Below are 24,034 nucleotides of genomic sequence, written 5' to 3' on the forward strand. Positions count from 1 at the left end.
GGTAGACTGAGTCTTCCTTTTGTCTATGTTTTGAGCGTTTCCTGTGTCATCGGTTTTACATTCCGATGCACCTCTGCAGGTTTACTGTATCCATTGGACCTTCCCATTGACGATGAAACACAGAAATTGCATCGGAATTAAATATAAGAGACACAATGCCGACATAAGTTCAGGAAGACTGAGTCTTCATATTGTCTACGTTTTGAGCGTTTCCTGTGTCACCAGTTTTACATTCCGATGCACCTCTGCCGGTTTACTGTATCCATTGGACCTTCCCATTGACGATTAAACACAGAAATTGCATCGGATTTAAATATAAGAGACACAATGCCGATTTAAGTACAGGAAGACTGAGTCTTTATACTGTCTATGTTTTCAGCGTTTCCTGTGTAATCAGTCTTACATTCCGATGCAACTCTGCAGGTTTACTGTGTTCCTTCGACCTTCCCATTGACGATGAAACTCAGAAATTGCATCGGAATTAAATATAAGTGACACAATGCCGACTTAAGTACAACAAAACTGAGTCTCCTTAGGGTCTATGTTTTGAGCGTTTCCTGTGTCACCAGTTTTACATTCCGATGCACCTCTGCAGGTTTACTGTATCCATTGGACCTTCCCAGTGACGATGAAACACAGAAATTGAATCGGATTTAAATATAAGAGACACAATGCAGACTTAAGTACAGGAATACTGAGTCTTCCTACTGTCTATGTTTTGAGCGTTCCCTGTGTCACCAGCTTTACATTCCGATGCACCTCTGCAAGTTAACTGTATCCATTGGACCTTCCCATTGACGATGAAACACAGAAATTGCATCGGATTTAAATATAAGAGACACAATGCCGACTTAAGTACAGGAAGACTGAGTCTTCCTACTGTCTATGTTTTGAGCGTTTCCTGTGTCACCAGTTTTTCTCTCCGATGCACCTCTGCAGGTTTACTGTATCCCTTAGACCCTCACAGTGACGAATAAACACAGATATTGCATCGGAATTAAATATAAGAGACACAATGCCGACTTAAGTACTACAAAACTGAGTCTCCTTAGGGTCTATGATTTGAGCGTTTCCTGTGTCACCAGTTTTACATTCCGATGCACCTTTGCAGGTTTACTGTATACATTGGACCTTCCCAGTAACGATGAAACACAGAAATTGCAACGGAATTAAATATAAGAGACACAATGCCGACTTAAGTACAAGTAAACTTGGTCTTCTTAGGGTCTATGTTTTGAAAGTTTCCTGTGTCACCAGTTTTACATTCCGATGGACCTCAGCAGGTTTACTGTATCCCTTGGACCTTCCCATTGACGATGAAACACAGAAAGTGCATCGGAATTAAATCTAAGGGACACAATGTCGACGTAAGTACAGGAGGACTGAGTCTTCCTACTGTATACGTTTTAAGCGTTTCCTGTGTCACCAGTTTTACATTCCGATGCACCTCTGCAGGTTTACTGTATCCATTGGACCTTCCCATTGACGATGAAACACAGAAATTGCATCGGATTTAAATATAAGAGACACAATGCCGACTTAAGTACAGGTAGACTGAGTCTTCCTACTGTCTATGTTTTGAGCTTTTCCTGTGTCACCAGTTTTACATTCCGATGCACCTCTGCAAGTTTACTGTATCGATTGGACCTTCCCATTGACGATGAAACACAGAAATTGCATCGGAATTAAATATAAGAGACACAATGCCGACATAAGTACAGGAAGACTGAGTCTTCCTACTGTCTACGTTTTGAGCGTTTCCTGTGTCACCAGTTTTACATTCCGATGCACCTCTGCAGGTTTACTGTATCTATTGGACCTTCCCATTGATGATGAAACACAGAAATTGCATCGGATTTAAATATAAGAGACACAATGCCGACTTAAGTACACGAAGACTGCGTCTTCCTACTGTCTATGTTTTGAGCGTTTCCTGTGTCACCAGTTTTTCTCTCCGATGCACCTCTGCAGGTTTACTGTATCCCTTGGACCCTCACAGTGACGAATAAACATAGATATTGCATCGGAATTAAATATAAGAGACACAATGCCGATTTAAGTACAGGAAGACTGAGACTTTATACTGTCTACGTTTTCAGCGTTTCCTGTGTAATCAGTCTTACATTCCGATGCAACTCTGCAGGTTTACTGTATTCCTTGGACCTTCCCATTGACGATGAAACACAGAAATTGCATCGGAATTAAACATAAGTGACACAATGCCGACTTAAGTACAACAAAACTGAGTCTCCTTAGGGTCTATGTTTTGAGCGTTTCCTGTGTCACCAGTTTTACATTCCGATGCACCTTTGCAGGTTTACTGTATCCATTGGACCTTCCCACTGACGATGAAACACAGAAATTGAATCGGAATTAAATATAAGAGAGACAATGCCGACTTAAGTACAAGAAAACTTGGTCTTCTTAGGGTCTATGTTTTGAACGTTTCCTGTGTCACCAGTTTTACATTCCGATGGACCTCAGCAGGTTTACTGTATCCCTTGGACCTTCCCATTGACGATGAAACACAGAAAGTGCATCGGAATTAAATCTAGGGGACACAATGTCGACGTAAGTACAGGAAGACTGAGTCTTCCTACTATCTATGTTTTGAGCGTTTCCTGTGTCACCAGTTTTACATTCCGATGCACCTCTGCAAGTTTACTGTATCGATTGGACCTTCCCATTGACGATGAAACACAGAAATTACATCGAAATTAAATATAAGAGACACAATGCCGACATAAGTACAGGAAGACTGAGTCTTCCTACTGTCTACGTTTTGAGCGTTTCCTGTGTCACCAGTTTTACATTCCGATGCACCTCTGCAGGTTTACTGTATCACTTGGACCTTCCCATTGACGATGAAACACAGAAATTGCATCGGAATTAAATCTAAGGGACACAATGTCGACGTAAGTAAAGGAAGACTGAGTCTTCCTACTGTCTACGTTTTGAGCGTTTCCTGTGTCACCAGTTTTACATTCCGATGCACCTCTGCAGGTTTACTGTATCCATTGGACCTTCCCATTGACGATGAAACACAGAAATTGCATCGGATTTAAATATAAGAGACACAATGCCGACTTAAGTACAGGTAGACTGAGTCTTCCTTTTGTCTATGTTTTGAGCGTTTCCTGTGTCATCGGTTTTACATTCCGATGCACCTCTGCAGGTTTACTGTATCCATTGGACCTTCCCATTGACGATGAAACACAGAAATTGCATCGGAATTAAATATAAGAGACACAATGCCGACATAAGTTCAGGAAGACTGAGTCTTCATATTGTCTACGTTTTGAGCGTTTCCTGTGTCACCAGTTTTACATTCCGATGCACCTCTGCCGGTTTACTGTATCCATTGGACCTTCCCATTGACGATTAAACACAGAAATTGCATCGGATTTAAATATAAGAGACACAATGCCGATTTAAGTACAGGAAGACTGAGTCTTTATACTGTCTATGTTTTCAGCGTTTCCTGTGTAATCAGTCTTACATTCCGATGCAACTCTGCAGGTTTACTGTGTTCCTTCGACCTTCCCATTGACGATGAAACTCAGAAATTGCATCGGAATTAAATATAAGTGACACAATGCCGACTTAAGTACAACAAAACTGAGTCTCCTTAGGGTCTATGTTTTGAGCGTTTCCTGTGTCACCAGTTTTACATTCCGATGCACCTCTGCAGGTTTACTGTATCCATTGGACCTTCCCAGTGACGATGAAACACAGAAATTGAATCGGATTTAAATATAAGAGACACAATGCAGACTTAAGTACAGGAATACTGAGTCTTCCTACTGTCTATGTTTTGAGCGTTCCCTGTGTCACCAGCTTTACATTCCGATGCACCTCTGCAAGTTAACTGTATCCATTGGACCTTCCCATTGACGATGAAACACAGAAATTGCATCGGATTTAAATATAAGAGACACAATGCCGACTTAAGTACAGGAAGACTGAGTCTTCCTACTGTCTATGTTTTGAGCGTTTCCTGTGTCACCAGTTTTTCTCTCCGATGCACCTCTGCAGGTTTACTGTATCCCTTAGACCCTCACAGTGACGAATAAACACAGATATTGCATCGGAATTAAATATAAGAGACACAATGCCGACTTAAGTACTACAAAACTGAGTCTCCTTAGGGTCTATGATTTGAGCGTTTCCTGTGTCACCAGTTTTACATTCCGATGCACCTTTGCAGGTTTACTGTATACATTGGACCTTCCCAGTAACGATGAAACACAGAAATTGCAACGGAATTAAATATAAGAGACACAATGCCGACTTAAGTACAAGTAAACTTGGTCTTCTTAGGGTCTATGTTTTGAAAGTTTCCTGTGTCACCAGTTTTACATTCCGATGGACCTCAGCAGGTTTACTGTATCCCTTGGACCTTCCCATTGACGATGAAACACAGAAAGTGCATCGGAATTAAATCTAAGGGACACAATGTCGACGTAAGTACAGGAGGACTGAGTCTTCCTACTGTATACGTTTTAAGCGTTTCCTGTGTCACCAGTTTTACATTCCGATGCACCTCTGCAGGTTTACTGTATCCATTGGACCTTCCCATTGACGATGAAACACAGAAATTGCATCGGATTTAAATATAAGAGACACAATGCCGACTTAAGTACAGGTAGACTGAGTCTTCCTACTGTCTATGTTTTGAGCTTTTCCTGTGTCACCAGTTTTACATTCCGATGCACCTCTGCAAGTTTACTGTATCGATTGGACCTTCCCATTGACGATGAAACACAGAAATTGCATCGGAATTAAATATAAGAGACACAATGCCGACATAAGTACAGGAAGACTGAGTCTTCCTACTGTCTACGTTTTGAGCGTTTCCTGTGTCACCAGTTTTACATTCCGATGCACCTCTGCAGGTTTACTGTATCTATTGGACCTTCCCATTGATGATGAAACACAGAAATTGCATCGGATTTAAATATAAGAGACACAATGCCGACTTAAGTACACGAAGACTGCGTCTTCCTACTGTCTATGTTTTGAGCGTTTCCTGTGTCACCAGTTTTTCTCTCCGATGCACCTCTGCAGGTTTACTGTATCCCTTGGACCCTCACAGTGACGAATAAACATAGATATTGCATCGGAATTAAATATAAGAGACACAATGCCGATTTAAGTACAGGAAGACTGAGACTTTATACTGTCTACGTTTTCAGCGTTTCCTGTGTAATCAGTCTTACATTCCGATGCAACTCTGCAGGTTTACTGTATTCCTTGGACCTTCCCATTGACGATGAAACACAGAAATTGCATCGGAATTAAACATAAGTGACACAATGCCGACTTAAGTACAACAAAACTGAGTCTCCTTAGGGTCTATGTTTTGAGCGTTTCCTGTGTCACCAGTTTTACATTCCGATGCACCTTTGCAGGTTTACTGTATCCATTGGACCTTCCCACTGACGATGAAACACAGAAATTGAATCGGAATTAAATATAAGAGAGACAATGCCGACTTAAGTACAAGAAAACTTGGTCTTCTTAGGGTCTATGTTTTGAACGTTTCCTGTGTCACCAGTTTTACATTCCGATGGACCTCAGCAGGTTTACTGTATCCCTTGGACCTTCCCATTGACGATGAAACACAGAAAGTGCATCGGAATTAAATCTAGGGGACACAATGTCGACGTAAGTACAGGAAGACTGAGTCTTCCTACTATCTATGTTTTGAGCGTTTCCTGTGTCACCAGTTTTACATTCCGATGCACCTCTGCAAGTTTACTGTATCGATTGGACCTTCCCATTGACGATGAAACACAGAAATTACATCGAAATTAAATATAAGAGACACAATGCCGACATAAGTACAGGAAGACTGAGTCTTCCTACTGTCTACGTTTTGAGCGTTTCCTGTGTCACCAGTTTTACATTCCGATGCACCTCTGCAGGTTTACTGTATCACTTGGACCTTCCCATTGACGATGAAACACAGAAATTGCATCGGAATTAAATCTAAGGGACACAATGTCGACGTAAGTAAAGGAAGACTGAGTCTTCCTACTGTCTACGTTTTGAGCGTTTCCTGTGTCACCAGTTTTACATTCCGATGCACCTCTGCAGGTTTACTGTATCCATTGGACCTTCCCATTGACGATGAAACACAGAAATTGCATCGGATTTAAATATAAGAGACACAATGCCGACTTAAGTACAGGTAGACTGAGTCTTCCTTTTGTCTATGTTTTGAGCGTTTCCTGTGTCATCGGTTTTACATTCCGATGCACCTCTGCAGGTTTACTGTATCCATTGGACCTTCCCATTGACGATGAAACACAGAAATTGCATCGGAATTAAATATAAGAGACACAATGCCGACATAAGTTCAGGAAGACTGAGTCTTCATATTGTCTACGTTTTGAGCGTTTCCTGTGTCACCAGTTTTACATTCCGATGCACCTCTGCCGGTTTACTGTATCCATTGGACCTTCCCATTGACGATTAAACACAGAAATTGCATCGGATTTAAATATAAGAGACACAATGCCGATTTAAGTACAGGAAGACTGAGTCTTTATACTGTCTATGTTTTCAGCGTTTCCTGTGTAATCAGTCTTACATTCCGATGCAACTCTGCAGGTTTACTGTGTTCCTTCGACCTTCCCATTGACGATGAAACTCAGAAATTGCATCGGAATTAAATATAAGTGACACAATGCCGACTTAAGTACAACAAAACTGAGTCTCCTTAGGGTCTATGTTTTGAGCGTTTCCTGTGTCACCAGTTTTACATTCCGATGCACCTCTGCAGGTTTACTGTATCCATTGGACCTTCCCAGTGACGATGAAACACAGAAATTGAATCGGATTTAAATATAAGAGACACAATGCAGACTTAAGTACAGGAATACTGAGTCTTCCTACTGTCTATGTTTTGAGCGTTCCCTGTGTCACCAGCTTTACATTCCGATGCACCTCTGCAAGTTAACTGTATCCATTGGACCTTCCCATTGACGATGAAACACAGAAATTGCATCGGATTTAAATATAAGAGACACAATGCCGACTTAAGTACAGGAAGACTGAGTCTTCCTACTGTCTATGTTTTGAGCGTTTCCTGTGTCACCAGTTTTTCTCTCCGATGCACCTCTGCAGGTTTACTGTATCCCTTAGACCCTCACAGTGACGAATAAACACAGATATTGCATCGGAATTAAATATAAGAGACACAATGCCGACTTAAGTACTACAAAACTGAGTCTCCTTAGGGTCTATGATTTGAGCGTTTCCTGTGTCACCAGTTTTACATTCCGATGCACCTTTGCAGGTTTACTGTATACATTGGACCTTCCCAGTAACGATGAAACACAGAAATTGCAACGGAATTAAATATAAGAGACACAATGCCGACTTAAGTACAAGTAAACTTGGTCTTCTTAGGGTCTATGTTTTGAAAGTTTCCTGTGTCACCAGTTTTACATTCCGATGGACCTCAGCAGGTTTACTGTATCCCTTGGACCTTCCCATTGACGATGAAACACAGAAAGTGCATCGGAATTAAATCTAAGGGACACAATGTCGACGTAAGTACAGGAGGACTGAGTCTTCCTACTGTATACGTTTTAAGCGTTTCCTGTGTCACCAGTTTTACATTCCGATGCACCTCTGCAGGTTTACTGTATCCATTGGACCTTCCCATTGACGATGAAACACAGAAATTGCATCGGATTTAAATATAAGAGACACAATGCCGACTTAAGTACAGGTAGACTGAGTCTTCCTACTGTCTATGTTTTGAGCTTTTCCTGTGTCACCAGTTTTACATTCCGATGCACCTCTGCAAGTTTACTGTATCGATTGGACCTTCCCATTGACGATGAAACACAGAAATTGCATCGGAATTAAATATAAGAGACACAATGCCGACATAAGTACAGGAAGACTGAGTCTTCCTACTGTCTACGTTTTGAGCGTTTCCTGTGTCACCAGTTTTACATTCCGATGCACCTCTGCAGGTTTACTGTATCTATTGGACCTTCCCATTGATGATGAAACACAGAAATTGCATCGGATTTAAATATAAGAGACACAATGCCGACTTAAGTACACGAAGACTGCGTCTTCCTACTGTCTATGTTTTGAGCGTTTCCTGTGTCACCAGTTTTTCTCTCCGATGCACCTCTGCAGGTTTACTGTATCCCTTGGACCCTCACAGTGACGAATAAACATAGATATTGCATCGGAATTAAATATAAGAGACACAATGCCGATTTAAGTACAGGAAGACTGAGACTTTATACTGTCTACGTTTTCAGCGTTTCCTGTGTAATCAGTCTTACATTCCGATGCAACTCTGCAGGTTTACTGTATTCCTTGGACCTTCCCATTGACGATGAAACACAGAAATTGCATCGGAATTAAACATAAGTGACACAATGCCGACTTAAGTACAACAAAACTGAGTCTCCTTAGGGTCTATGTTTTGAGCGTTTCCTGTGTCACCAGTTTTACATTCCGATGCACCTTTGCAGGTTTACTGTATCCATTGGACCTTCCCACTGACGATGAAACACAGAAATTGAATCGGAATTAAATATAAGAGAGACAATGCCGACTTAAGTACAAGAAAACTTGGTCTTCTTAGGGTCTATGTTTTGAACGTTTCCTGTGTCACCAGTTTTACATTCCGATGGACCTCAGCACGTTTACTGTATCCCTTGGACCTTCCCATTGACGATGAAACACAGAAAGTGCATCGGAATTAAATCTAGGGGACACAATGTCGACGTAAGTACAGGAAGACTGAGTCTTCCTACTATCTATGTTTTGAGCGTTTCCTGTGTCACCAGTTTTACATTCCGATGCACCTCTGCAAGTTTACTGTATCGATTGGACCTTCCCATTGACGATGAAACACAGAAATTACATCGAAATTAAATATAAGAGACACAATGCCGACATAAGTACAGGAAGACTGAGTCTTCCTACTGTCTACGTTTTGAGCGTTTCCTGTGTCACCAGTTTTACATTCCGATGCACCTCTGCAGGTTTACTGTATCTATTGGACCTTCCCATTGACGATGAAACACAGAAATTGCATCGGAATTAAATATAAGAGACACAATGCCGACTTAAGTACAGGTAGACTGAGTCTTCCTACTGTCTATGTTTTGAGCGTTTCCTGTGTCACCAGTTTTACATTCCGATGCACCTCTGCAAGTTTACTGTATCGATTGGACCTTCCCATTGACGATGAAACACAGAAATTGCATCGGAATTAAATATAAGAGACACAATGCCGACATAAGTACAGGAAGACTGAGTCTTCCTACTGTCTACGTTTTGAGCGTTTCCTATGTCACCAGTTTTACATTCCGATGCACCTCTGCAGGTTTACTGTATCTATTGGACCTTCCCATTGACGATGAAACACAGAAATTGCATCGGATTTAAATATAAGAGACACAATGCTGACTTAAGTACAGGAAGACTGGGTCTTCCTTTTGTCTATGTTTTGAGCGGTACCTGTGTCACCAGTTTTTCTCTCCGATGCACCTCTGCAGGTTTACTGTATCCCTTGGATCCTCACAGTGACGAATAAACATAGATATTGCATCGGAATTAAATATAAGAGACACAATTCCGATTTAAGTACAGGAAGACTGAGACTTTATACTGTCTACGTTTTCAGCGTTTCCTGTGTAATCAGTCTTACATTCCGATGCAACTCTGCAGGTTTACTGTATTCCTTGGACCTTCCCATTGACGATGAAACACAGAAATTGCATCGGAATTAAATATAAGAGACACAATGCCGACTTAAGTACAGGAAGACTGAGCCTTCCTACTGTCTACGTTTTGAGAGTTTCCTGTGTCACCAGTTTTACACTGCGATGCACTTCTGCAGGTTTACTGTATCCATTGGACCTTCCCATTGACGATGAAACACAGAAATTGCATCGGATTTAAATATTAGAGACACAATGCCGACATAAGTACAGGTAGACTGAGTCTTCCTACTGTCTATGTTTTGAGCGTTTCCTGTGTCACCAGTTTTACATTCCATGCACCTCTGCAAGTTTACTGTATCCATTGGACCTTCCCATTGACGATGAAACACGAAATTGCATCGGAATTAAATATAAGAGACACAATGCCGACTTAAGTACAGGAAGACTGAGTCTTCCTACTGTCTATGTTTTGAGCGTTTCCTGTGTCATCAGTTTTACATTCCGATGCACCTCTGCAGGTTTACTGTATCGATTGGACCTTCCCATTGCCGATGAAACACAGAAATTGCATCGGAATTAAATATAAGAGACACAATGCCGACTTAAGTACAGGAAGACTGAGCCTTCCTACTGTCTACGTTTTGAGCGTTTCCTGTGTCACCAGTTTTACATTCCGATACACCTCTGCAGAATTTCTGTATCCATTGGACCTTCCCATTGACGATGAAACACAGAAATTGCATCGGATTTAAATATAAGAGGCACAATGCCGAATTAAGTACAGGAAAACTGAGTCTTCCTACTGTCTATGTTTTGAGCGTTTTTTGTGTCACCAGTTTTACATTCCGATGCACCTCTGCAGGTTTACTGTATCCCTTGGACACTCACAGTGACGAATAAACATAGATATTGCATCGGAATTAAATATAAGAGACACAATGCCGATTTAAGTACAGGAAGACTGAGACTTTATACTGTCTACGTTTTCAGCATTTCCTGTGTAATCAGTCTTACATTCCGATGCAACTCTGCAGGTTTACTGTATTCCTTGGACCTTCCCATTGACGATGAAACACAGAAATTGCATCGGAATTAAATATAAGTGACACAATGCCGACTTAAGTACAGGAAGACTAAGCCTTCCTACTGTCTACGTTTTGAGAGTTTCCTGGGTCACCAGTTTTACACTGCGATGACTTCTGCAGGTTTACTGTATCCATTGGACCTTCCCATTGACGATGAAACATAGAAATTGCATCAGATTTAAATATTAGAGACACAATGCCGACTTAAGTACAGGTAGACTGAGTCTTCCTACTGTCTATGTTTTGAGCGTTTCCTGTGTCACCAGTTTTACATTCCATGCACCTCTGCAAGTTTACTGTATCCATTGGACCTTCCCATTGACGATGAAACACAAAATTGCATCGGATTTAAATACATGAGACACAATGCCGACTTAAGTACAGGAAGACTGAGTCTTCCTACTGTCTATGTTTTGAGCGTTTCCTGTGTCACCAGTTTTACATTCCGATGCACCTCTGCAGGTTTACTGTATCGATTGGACCTTCCCATTGACGATGAAACACAGAAATTGCATCGGAATTAAATATAAGAGACACAATGCCGACTTAAGTACAGGAAGACTGAGCCTTCCTACTGTCGACGTTTTGAGCGTTTCCTGTGTCACCAGTTTTACATTCCGATACACCTCTGCAGAATTTCTGTATCCATTGGACCTTCCCATTGACGATGAAACACAGAAATTGCATCGGATTTAAATATAAGAGGCACAATGCCGAATTAAGTACAGGAATACTGAGTCTTCCTACTGTCTATGTTTTGAGCGTTTTTTGTGTCACCAGTTTTACATTCCGATGCACCTCTGCAGGTTTACTGTATCCATTGGACCTTCACAGTGACGATGATACACAGAAATTGCCTCGGATTTAAATATAAAAGACACAATGCCGACTTAAGCACAGGAAGACTGAGTCTTCCCACTGTCTATGTTTTGATCGTTTCCTGTGTAATCAGTTTTACATTCCGATGCAACTCTGCACGTTTATTGTATTCCTTGGACCTTCCCATTGACGAAGAAACACAGAAATTACATCGGAATTAAATATAAGAGACACAATGCAGACTTAAGTACTACAAAACTGAGTCTCCTTAGGGTCTATGTTTTGAGCGTTTCCTGTGTCACCAGTTTTACATTCCGATGCACTTGTGCAGGTTTACTGTATCCATTGGACCTTCCCAGTGACGATGAAACACAGAAATTGCATCGGAATTAAATGTAAGAGAGACAATGCCGACTTAAGTGAAAGAAAATTTGGTCTTCTTAGGGTGTATGTTTTGAGCGTTCCCTGTGTCACCTGTTTTACATTCCGATGGACCTCAGCAGGTTTACTGTATCCCTTGGACCTTCCCATTGACGATGAAACACAGAAATTCCATCGGAATTACATCTAAGGGACACAATGTCGACGTAAGTACAGGAAGACTGAGTCTTCCTACTGTCTACGTTTTGAGCGTTTCCTGTGTCACCAGTTTTACATTCCGATGCACCTCTGCAGGTTTACTGTATCCATTGGACCTTCCCATTGACGATGAAACACAGAAATTGCATCGGATTTAAATATAAAAGACACAATGCCGACTTAAGTACAGGTAGACTGAGTCTTCCTACTGTCTATGTTTTGAGCGTTTCCTGTGTCATCGGTTTTACATTCCGATGCACCTCTGCAGGTTTACTGTATCCATTGGACCTTCCCATTGACGATGAAACACAGAAATTGCATCGGAATTAAATATAAGAGACACAATGCCGACACAAGTACAGGAAGACTGAGTCTTCCTACTGTCTACGTTTTGAGCGTTTCCTGTGTCACCAGTTTTACATTCCGATGCACCTCTGCAGGTTTACTGTATCCATTGGACCTTCCCAGTGACGATGAAACACAGAAATTGAATCGGATTTAAATATAAGAGACACAATGCCGACTTAAGTACAGGAAGACTGAGTCTTCCTACTGTCTATGTTTTGAGCGTTTCCTGTGTCACCAGTTTTACATTCCGATGGACCTCTGCAGGTTTTCTGTATCCCTTGGACCTCCCCATCGACGATGAAACACAGAAATTGCATCGGAATTAGATCTAAGAGACACAATGTCGGCTTAAGTACAGGAAGACTGAGTCTTCCTACCGTCTACGTTTTGAGCGTTTCCTGTGTCACCAGTTTTACATTCCGATGCACCTCTGCAGGTTTACTGTATCCATTGGACCTTCCCATTGACGATGAAACACAGAAATTGCATCGGATTTAAATATTAGAAACACAATGCCGACTTAAGTACAGGTAGACTGAGTCTTCCTACTGTCTATGTTTTGAGCGTTTCCTGTGTCACCAGTTTTACATTCCGATGCGCCTCTGCAGGTTTACTGTATCTATTGGACCTTCCCATTGACTATGAAACACAGAAATTGCATCGGATTTAAATATAAGAGACACAATGCCGACTTAAGTAAAGGAAGACTGGGTCTTCCTACTGTATATGTTTGGAGCGTTTCCCAATGCCACCAGTTTTTCTCTCCGATGCACCTCTGCAGGTTTACTGTATCACTTGGACCCTCACAGTGACTAATAAACATAGATATTGCATCGGAATTAAATATAAGAGACACAATGCCGATTTAAGTACAGGAAGACTGAGACTTTATACTGTCTACGTTTTCAGCGTTTCCTGTGTAATCAGTCTTACATTCCGATGCAACTCTGCAGGTTTACTGTATTCCTTGGACCTTCCCATTGACGATGAAACACAGAAATTGCATCGGAATTAAATATAAGTGACACAATGCCGACTTAAGTACAACAAAACTGAGTCTCCTTAGGGTCTATGTTTTGAGCGTTTCCTGTGTCACCAGTTTTACATTGCGATGGACCTCTGCAGATTTTCTGTATCCCTTGGACCTCCCCATCGACGATGAAACACAGAGATTGCATCGGAATTACATCTAAGAGACACAATGTCGACTTAAGTACAGGAAGACTGAGTCTTCCTACTGTCTACGTTTTGAGCGTTTCCTGTGTCACCAGTTTTACACTGCGATGCACCTCTGCAGGTTTACTGTATCCATTGGACCTTCCCATTGACGATGAAACACAGAAATTGCATCGGATTTAAATATTAGAGACACAATGCCGACTTATGTACAGGTACACTGAGTCTTCCTACTGTCTATGTTTTGAGCGTTTCCTGTGTCACCAGTTTTACATTCCGATGCACCTCTGCAAGTTTACTGTATCCATTGGACCTTCCCATTGACGATGAAACACAGAAATTGCATCGGATTTAAATATAAGAGACACAATGCCGACTTAAGTACAGGAAGACTGAGTCTTCCTACTGTCTATGATTTGAGCGTTTCCTGTGTCACCAGTTTTACATTCCGATGCACCTCTGCAGGTTTACTGTATCGATTGGACCTTCCCATTGACGATGAAACACAGAAATTGCATCGGAATTAAATATAAGAGACACAATGCCGACTTATGTACAGGAAGACTGAGCCTTCCTACTGTCTACGTTTTGAGCGTTTCCTGTGTCACCAGTTTTACATTCCGATACACCTCTGCAGAATTTCTGTATCCATTGGACCTTCCCATTGACGATGAAACACAGAAATTGCATCGGATTTAAATATAAGAGGCACAATGCCGAATTAAGTACAGGAATACTGAGTCTTCCTACTGTCTACGCTTTGAGCGTTTCCTGTTTCACCAGTTTTACACTCCGATGCACCTCTGCAGGTTTACTGTATCCATTGGACCTTCCCATTGACGATGAAACACAGAAAGTGCATCGGAATTAAATCTAAGGGACACAATGTCGACGTAAGTACAGGAAGACTGAGTCTTCCTACTGTCTACGTTTTGAGCGTTTCCTGTGTCACCAGTTTTACATTCCGATGCGCCTCTGCAGGTTTACTGTATCTATTGGACCTTCCCATTGACGATAAAACACAGAAATTGCATCGGATTTAAATATAAGAGACACAATGCCGACTTAAGTACAGGAAGACTGGGTCTTCCTACTGTCTATGTTTTGAGCGTTTCCTGTGTCACCAGTTTTTCTCTCCGATGCACCTCTGCAGGTTTACTGTATCCCTTGGACCCTCACAGTGACTAATAAACATAGATATTGCATCGGAATTAAATATAAGAGACACAATGCCGATTTAAGTACAGGAAGACTGAGACTTTATACTGTCTACGTTTTCAGCGTTTCCTGTGTAATCAGTCTTACATTCCGATACAACTCTGCAGGTTTACTGTATTCCTTGGACCTTCCCATTGACGATGAAACACAGAAATTGCATCGGAATTAAATATAACTGACACAATGCCGACTTATGTACAACAAAACTGAGTCTCCTTAGGGTCTATGTTTTGAGCGTTTCCTGTGTCACCAGTTTTACATTCCGATGCACCTCTGCAGGTTTACTGCATCCATTGGACCTTCCCAGTGACGATGAAACACAGAAAATGTATCGGAATTAAATATAAGAGAGACAATGCCGACTTAAGTACAAGAAAACTGAGTCATCTTAGGGTCTATGTTTTGAGCGTTTCCTGTGTCACCAGTTTTTCATTGCGATGGACCTCTGCAGATTTTCTGTATCCCTAGGACGTCCCCATCGACGATGAAACACAGAAATTGCATCGGAATTTCATCTAAGAGACACAATGTCGACTTAAGTACAGGAAGACTGAGTCTTCCTACTGTCTACGTTTTGAGCGTTTCCTGTGTCACCAGTTTTACACTGCGATGCACCTCTGCAGGTGTACTGTATCCATTGGACCTTCCCATTGACGATGAAACACAGAAATTGCATCGGATTTAAATATTAGAGACACAATGCCGACTTAAGTACAGGTAGACTGAGTCTTCCTACTGTCTATGTTTTGAGCGTTTCCTGTGTCACCAGTTTTACATTCCGATGCACCTCTGCAAGTTTACTGTATCCATTGGACCTTCCCATTGACGATGAAACACAGAAATTGCATGGGATTTAAATATAAGAGACACAATGCCGACTTAAGTACAGGAAGACTGAGTCTTCCTACTGTCTATGATTTGAGCGTTTCCTGTGTCACCAGTTTTACATTCCGATGCACCTCTGCAGGTTTACTGTATCGATTGGACCTTCCCATTGACGATGAAACACAGAAATTGCATCGGAATTAAATATAAGAGACACAATGCCGACTTATGTACAGGAAGACTGAGCCTTCCTACTGTCTACGTTTTGAGCGTTTCCTGTGTCACCAGTTTTACATTCCGATACACCTCTGCAGAATTTCTGTATCCATTGGACCTTCCCATTGACGATGAAACACAGAAATTGCATCGGATTTAAATATAAGAGGCACAATGCCGAATTAAGTACAGTAATACTGAGTCTTCCTACTGTCTATGTTTTGAGCGTTTTTTGTGTCACCAGTTTTACATTCCGATGCACCTCTGCAGGTTTACTGTATTCATTGGACATTCACAGTGACGATGAAACACAGAAATTGCCTCGGATTTAAATATAAGAGACACAATGCCGACTTAAGCACAGGAAGACTGAGTCTTCCTACTGTCTATGCTTTGATCGTTTCCTGTGTAATCAGTTTTACATTCCGATGCAACTCTGCAGGTTTACTGTATTCTGTGGACCTTCCCATTGACGATGAAACACAGAAATTGCAACGGAATTAAATATAAGAGAGACAATGCCGACTTAAGTACAAGAAAACTTGGTCTTGTTAGGGTCTATGTTTTGAGCGTTTCCTGTGTCTCCAGTTTTACATTCCGATGGACCTCAGCAGGTTTACTGTATCCCTTGGACCTTCCCAATGACGATGAAACACAGAAATTGCATCGGAATTAAATCTAAGGGACACAATTTCGACGTAAGTACAGGAAGACTGAGTCTTCCAACTGTCTACGTTTTGAGCGTTTCCTGTGTCACCAGTTTTACATTCCGATGCGCCTCTGCAGGTTTACTGTATCTATTGGACCTTCCCATTGACTATGAAACACAGAAATTGCATCGGATTTAAATATAAGAGACACAATGCCGACTTAAGTACAGGAAGACTGGGTCTTCCTACTGTATATGTTTGGAGCGTTTCCCAATGCCACCAGTTTTTCTCTCCGATGCACCTCTGCAGGTTTACTGTATCCCTTGGACCCTCACAGTGACTAATAAACATAGATATTGCATCGGAATTAAATATAAGAGACACAATGCCGATTTAAGTACAGGAAGACTGAGACTTTATACTGTCTACGTTTTCAGCGTTTCCTGTGTAATCAGTCTTACATTCCGATGCAACTCTGCAGGTTTACTGTATTCCTTGGACCTTCCCATTGACGATGAAACACAGAAATTGCATCGGAATTAAATATAAGTGACACAATGCCGACTTAAGTACAACAAAACTGAGTCTCCTTAGGGTCTATGTTTTGAGCGTTTCCTGTGTCACCAGTTTTACATTGCGATGGACCTCTGCAGATTTTCTGTATCCCTTGGCCCTCCCCATCGACGATGAAACACAGAAATTGCATCGGAATTACATCTAAGAGACACAATGTCGACTTAAGTACAGGAAGACTGAGTCTTCCTACTGTCTACGTTTTGAGCGTTTCCTGTGTCACCAGTTTTACACTGCGATGCACCTCTGCAGGTTTACTGTATCCATTGGACCTTCCCATTGACGATGAAACACAGAAATTGCATCGGATTTAAATATTAGAGACACAATGCCGACTTAAGTACAGGTAGACTGAGTCTTCCTACTGTCTATGTTTTGAGCGTTTCCTGTGTCACCAGTTTTACATTCCGATGCACCTCTGCAAGTTTACTGTATCCATTGGACCTTCCCATTGACGATGAAACACAGAAATTGCATGGGATTTAAATATAAGAGACACAATGCCGACTTAAGTACAGGAAGACTGAGTCTTCCTACTGTCTATGATTTGAGCGTTTCCTGTGTCACCAGTTTTACATTCCGATGCACCTCTGCAAGTTTACTGTATCGATTGGACCTTCCCATTGACGATGAAACACAGAAATTGCATCGGAATTAAATATAAGAGACACAATGCCGACTTATGTACAGGAAGACTGAGCCTTCCTACTGTCTACGTTTTGAGCGTTTCCTGTGTCACCAGTTTTACATTCCGATACACCTCTGCAGAATTTCTGTATCCATTGGACCTTCCCATTGACGATGAAACACAGAAATTGCATCGGATTTAAATATAAGAGGCACAATGCCGAATTAAGTACAGTAATACTGAGTCTTCCTACTGTCTATGTTTTGAGCGTTTTTTGTGTCACCAGTTTTACATTCCGATGCACCTCTGCAGGTTTACTGTATTCATTGGACATTCACAGTGACGATGAAACACAGAAATTGCCTCGGTTTTAAATATAAGAGACACAATGCCGACTTAAGCACAGGAAGACTGAGTCTTCCTACTGTCTATGCTTTGATCGTTTCCTGTGTAATCAGTTTTACATTCCGATGCAACTCTGCAGGTTTACTGTATTCTGTGGACCTTCCCATTGACGATGAAACACAGAAATTGCAACGGAATTAAATATAAGAGAGACAATGCCGACTTAAGTACAAGAAAACTTGGTCTTGTTAGGGTCTATGTTTTGAGCGTTTCCTGTGTTTCCAGTTTTACATTCCGATGCACCCCTGCAGGTTTACTGTATCCATTGGACCTTCCCATTGACGATGAAACACAGAAATTGCATCGGATTTAAATATAAGATACACAATGCCGACTTAAGTACAGGAAGACTGGGTCTTCCTACTGTCTATGATTTGAGCGTTTCCTGTGTCACCAGTTTTACATTCCGATGCACCTCTGCAGGTTTACTGTATCGATTGGACCTTCCCATTGACGATGAAACACAGAAATTGCATCGGAATTAAATATAAGAGACACAATGCCGACTTATGTACAGGAAGACTGAGCCTTCCTACTGTCTACGTTTTGAGCGTTTCCTGTGTCACCAGTTTTACATTCCGATACACCTCTGCAGAATTTCTGTATCCATTGGACCTTCCCATTGACGATGAAACACAGAAATTGCATCGGATTTAAATATAAGAGGCACAATGCCGAATTAAGTACAGGAATACTGAGTCTTCCTACTGTCTACGTTTTGAGCGTTTCCTGTTTCACCAGTTTTACACTCCGATGCACCTCTGCAGGTTTACTGTATCCATTGGACCTTCCCATTGACGATGAAACACAGAAATTGCATCGGATTTAAATATTAGAGACACAATGCCGACTTAAGTACAGGTAGACTGAGTCTTCCTACTGTCTATGTTTTGAGCGTTTCCTGTGTCACCAGTTTTACATTCCGATGCACTTCTGCAAGTTTACTGTATCCATTGGACCTTCCTATTGACGATGAAACACAGAAATTGCATCGGATTTAAATATAAGATACACAATGCCGACTTAAGTACAGGAAGACTGAGTCTTCCTACTGTCTATGTTTTGAGCGTTTCCTGTGTCACCAGTTTTTCTCTCCGATGCACCTCTGCAGGTTTACTGTATCCCTTGGACCCTCACAGTGACCAACAAAAACAGATATTGCATCGGAATTAAATATAAGAGACACAATGCCGATTTAAGTACAGGAAGACTGAGTCTTTATACTGTCTATGTTTTCAGCGTTTCCTGTGTAATCAGTCTTACATTCCGATGCAACTCTGCACGTTTATTGTATTCCTTGGACCTTCCCATTGACGAAGAAACACAGTAATTACATCGGAATTAAATATAAGAGACCCAATGCCGACTTAAGTACTACAAAACTGAGTCTCCTTAGGGTCTATGATTTGAGCGTTTCCTGTGTCACCAGTTTTACATTCCGATGCACCTTTGCAGGTTTACTGTATCCATTGGACTTTCCCATTGACGATGAAACACAGAAAGTGCATCGGAATTAAATCTAAGGGACACAATGTCGACGTAAGTACAGGAAGACTGAGTCTTCCTACTGTCTACGTTTTGAGCGTTTCCTGTGTCACCAGTTTTACATTCCGATGCGCCTCTGCAGGTTTACTGTATCTATTGGACCTTCCCATTGACGATAAAACACAGAAATTGCATCGGATTTAAATATAAGAGACACAATGCCGACTTAAGTACAGGAAGACTGGGTCTTCCTACTGTCTATGTTTTGAGCGATTCCTGTGTCACCAGTTTTTCTCTCCGATGCACCTCTGCAGGTTTACTGTATCCCTTGGACCCTCACAGTGACTAATAAACATAGATATTGCATCGGAATTAAATATAAGAGACACAATGCCGATTTAAGTACAGGAAGACTGAGACTTTATACTGTCTTCGTTTTCAGCGTTTCCTGTGTAATCAGTCTTACATTCCGATACATCTCTGCAGGTTTACTGTATTCCTTGGACCTTCCCATTGACGATGAAACACAGAAATTGCATCGGAATTAAATATAACTGACACAATGCCGACTTATGTACAACAAAACTGAGTCTCCTTAGGGTCTATGTTTTGAGCGTTTCCTGTGTCACCAGTTTTACATTCCGATGCACCTCTGCAGGTTTACTGCATCCATTGGACCTTCCCAGTGACGATGAAACACAGAAAATGTATCGGAATTAAATATAAGAGAGACAATGCCGACTTAAGTACAAGAAAACTGAGTCATCTTAGGGTCTATGTTTTGAGCGTTTCCTGTGTCACCAGTTTTTCATTGCGATGGACCTCTGCAGTTTTTCTGTATCCCTAGGACGTCCCCATCGACGATGAAACACAGAAATTGCATCAGAATTACATCTAAGAGACACAATGTCGACTTAAGTACAGGAAGACTGAGTCTTCCTACTGTCTACGTTTTGAGCGTTTCCTGTGTCACCAGTTTTACACTGCGATGCACCTCTGCAGGTTTACTGTATCCATTGGACCTTCCCATTGACGATGAAACACAGAAATTGCATCGGATTTAAATATTAGAGACACAATGCCGACTTAAGTACAGGTAGACTGAGTCTTCCTACTGTCTATGTTTTGAGCGTTTCCTGTGTCACCAGTTTTACATTCCGATGCACCTCTGCAAGTTTACTGTATCCATTGGACCTTCCCATTGACGATGAAACACAGAAATTGCATCGGATTTAAATATAAGAGACACAATGCCGACTTAAGTACAGGAAGACTGAGTCTTCCTACTGTCTATGATTTGAGCGTTTCCTGTGTCACCAGTTTTACATTCCGATGCACCTCTGCAGGTTTACTGTATCGATTGGACCTTCCCATTGACGATGAAACACAGAAATTGCATCGGAATTAAATATAAGAGACACAATGCCGACTTATGTACAGGAAGACTGAGCCTTCCTACTGTCTACGTTTTGAGCGTTTCCTGTGTCACCAGTTTTACATTCCGATACACCTCTGCAGAATTTCTGTATCCATTGGACCTTCCCATTGACGATGAAACACAGAAATTGCATCGGATTTAAATATAAGAGGCACAATGCCGAATTAAGTACAGTAATACTGAGTCTTCCTACAGTCTATGTTTTGAGCGTTTTTTGTGTCACCAGTTTTACATTCCGATGCACCTCTGCAGGTTTACTGTATTCATTGGACATTCACAGTGACGATGAAACACAGAAATTGCCTCGGATTTAAATATAAGAGACACAATGCCGACTTAAGCACAGGAAGACTGAGTCTTCCTACTGTCTATGCTTTGATCGTTTCCTGTGTAATCAGTTTTACATTCCGATGCAACTCTGCAGGTTTACTGTATTCCCTGGACCTTCCCATTGACGATGAAACACAGAAATCGCAACGGAATTAAATATAAGAGAGACAATGCCGACTTAAGTACAAGAAAACTTGGTCTTGTTAGGGTCTATGTTTTGAGCGTTTCCTGTGTCTCCAGTTTTACATTCCGATGGACCTCAGCAGGTTTACTGTATCCCTTGGACCTTCCCAATGACGATGAAACACAGAAATTGCATCGGAATTAAATCTAAGGGACACAATGTCGACGTAAGTACAGGAAGACTGAGTCTTCCTACTGTCTACGTTTTGAGCGTTTCCTGTGTCACCAGTTTTACATTCCGATGCAACTCTGCAGGTTTACTGTATCCATTGGACCTTCCCATTGACGATGAAACACAGAAATTGCAACGGATTTAAATATAAGAGACACAATGCCGACTTAAGTACAGGTAGACTGAGTCTTCCTACTGTCTATGTTTTGAGCGTTTCCTGTGTCACCAGTTTTACATTCCGATGCACCTCTGCAAGTTTACTGTATCGATTGGACCTTCCCATTGACGATGAAACACAGAAATTGCATCGAAATTAAATATAAGAGACACAATGCCGACATAAGTACAGGAAGACTGAGTCTTCCTACTGTCTACGTTTTGAGCGTTTCCTGTGTCACCAGTTTTACATTCCGATGCACCTCTGCAGGTTTACTGTATCCATTGGACCTTCCCATTGACGATGAAACACAGAAATTGCATCGGATTTAAATATAAGAGACACAATGCCGACTTAAGTACAGGAAGACTGAGTCTTCCTACTGTCTATGATTTGAGCGTTTCCTGTGTCACCAGTTTTACATTCCGATGCACCTCTGCAGGTTTACTGTATCGATTGGACCTTCCCATTGACGATGAAACACAGAAATTGCATCGGAATTAAATATAAGAGACACAATGCCGACTTATGTACAGGAAGACTGAGCCTTCCTACTGTCTACGTTTTGAGCGTTTCCTGTGTCACCAGTTTTACATTCCGATACACCTCTGCAGAATTTCTGTATCCATTGGACCTTCCCATTGACGATGAAACACAGAAATTGCATCGGATTTAAATATAAGAGGCACAATGCCGAATTAAGTACAGTAATACTGAGTCTTCCTACTGTCTATGTTTTGAGCGTTTTTTGTGTCACCAGTTTTACATTCCGATGCACCTCTGCAGGTTTACTGTATTCATTGGACATTCACAGTGACGATGAAACACAGAAATTGCCTCGGATTTAAATATAAGAGACACAATGCCGACTTAAGCACAGGAAGACTGAGTCTTCCTACTGTCTATGCTTTGATCGTTTCCTGTGTAATCAGTTTTACATTCCGATGCAACTCTGCAGGTTTACTGTATTCTGTGGACCTTCCCATTGACGATGAAACACAGAAATTGCAACGGAATTAAATATAAGAGAGACAATGCCGACTTAAGTACAAGAAAACTTGGTCTTGTTAGGGTCTATGTTTTGAGCGTTTCCTGTGTCTCCAGTTTTACATTCCGATGGACCTCAGCAGGTTTACTGTATCCCTTGGACCTTCCCAATGACGATGAAACACAGAAATTGCATCGGAATTAAATCTAAGGGACACAATTTCGACGTAAGTACAGGAAGACTGAGTCTTCCAACTGTCTACGTTTTGAGCGTTTCCTGTGTCACCAGTTTTACATTCCGATGCGCCTCTGCAGGTTTACTGTATCTATTGGACCTTCCCATTGACTATGAAACACAGAAATTGCATCGGATTTAAATATAAGAGACACAATGCCGACTTAAGTACAGGAAGACTGGGTCTTCCTACTGTATATGTTTGGAGCGTTTCCCAATGCCACCAGTTTTTCTCTCCGATGCACCTCTGCAGGTTTACTGTATCCCTTGGACCCTCACAGTGACTAATAAACATAGATATTGCATCGGAATTAAATATAAGAGACACAATGCCGATTTAAGTACAGGAAGACTGAGACTTTATACTGTCTACGTTTTCAGCGTTTCCTGTGTAATCAGTCTTACATTCCGATGCAACTCTGCAGGTTTACTGTATTCCTTGGACCTTCCCATTGACGATGAAACACAGAAATTGCATCGGAATTAAATATAAGTGACACAATGCCGACTTAAGTACAACAAAACTGAGTCTCCTTAGGGTCTATGTTTTGAGCGTTTCCTGTGTCACCAGTTTTACATTGCGATGGACCTCTGCAGATTTTCTGTATCCCTTGGCCCTCCCCATCGACGATGAAACACAGAAATTGCATCGGAATTACATCTAAGAGACACAATGTCGACTTAAGTACAGGAAGACTGAGTCTTCCTACTGTCTACGTTTTGAGCGTTTCCTGTGTCACCAGTTTTACACTGCGATGCACCTCTGCAGGTTTACTGTATCCATTGGACCTTCCCATTGACGATGAAACACAGAAATT

This window comes from Schistocerca nitens, chromosome 6 (assembly GCF_023898315.1).
Source record: "Schistocerca nitens isolate TAMUIC-IGC-003100 chromosome 6, iqSchNite1.1, whole genome shotgun sequence".
NCBI lineage: Eukaryota > Metazoa > Arthropoda > Insecta > Orthoptera > Acrididae > Schistocerca > Schistocerca nitens.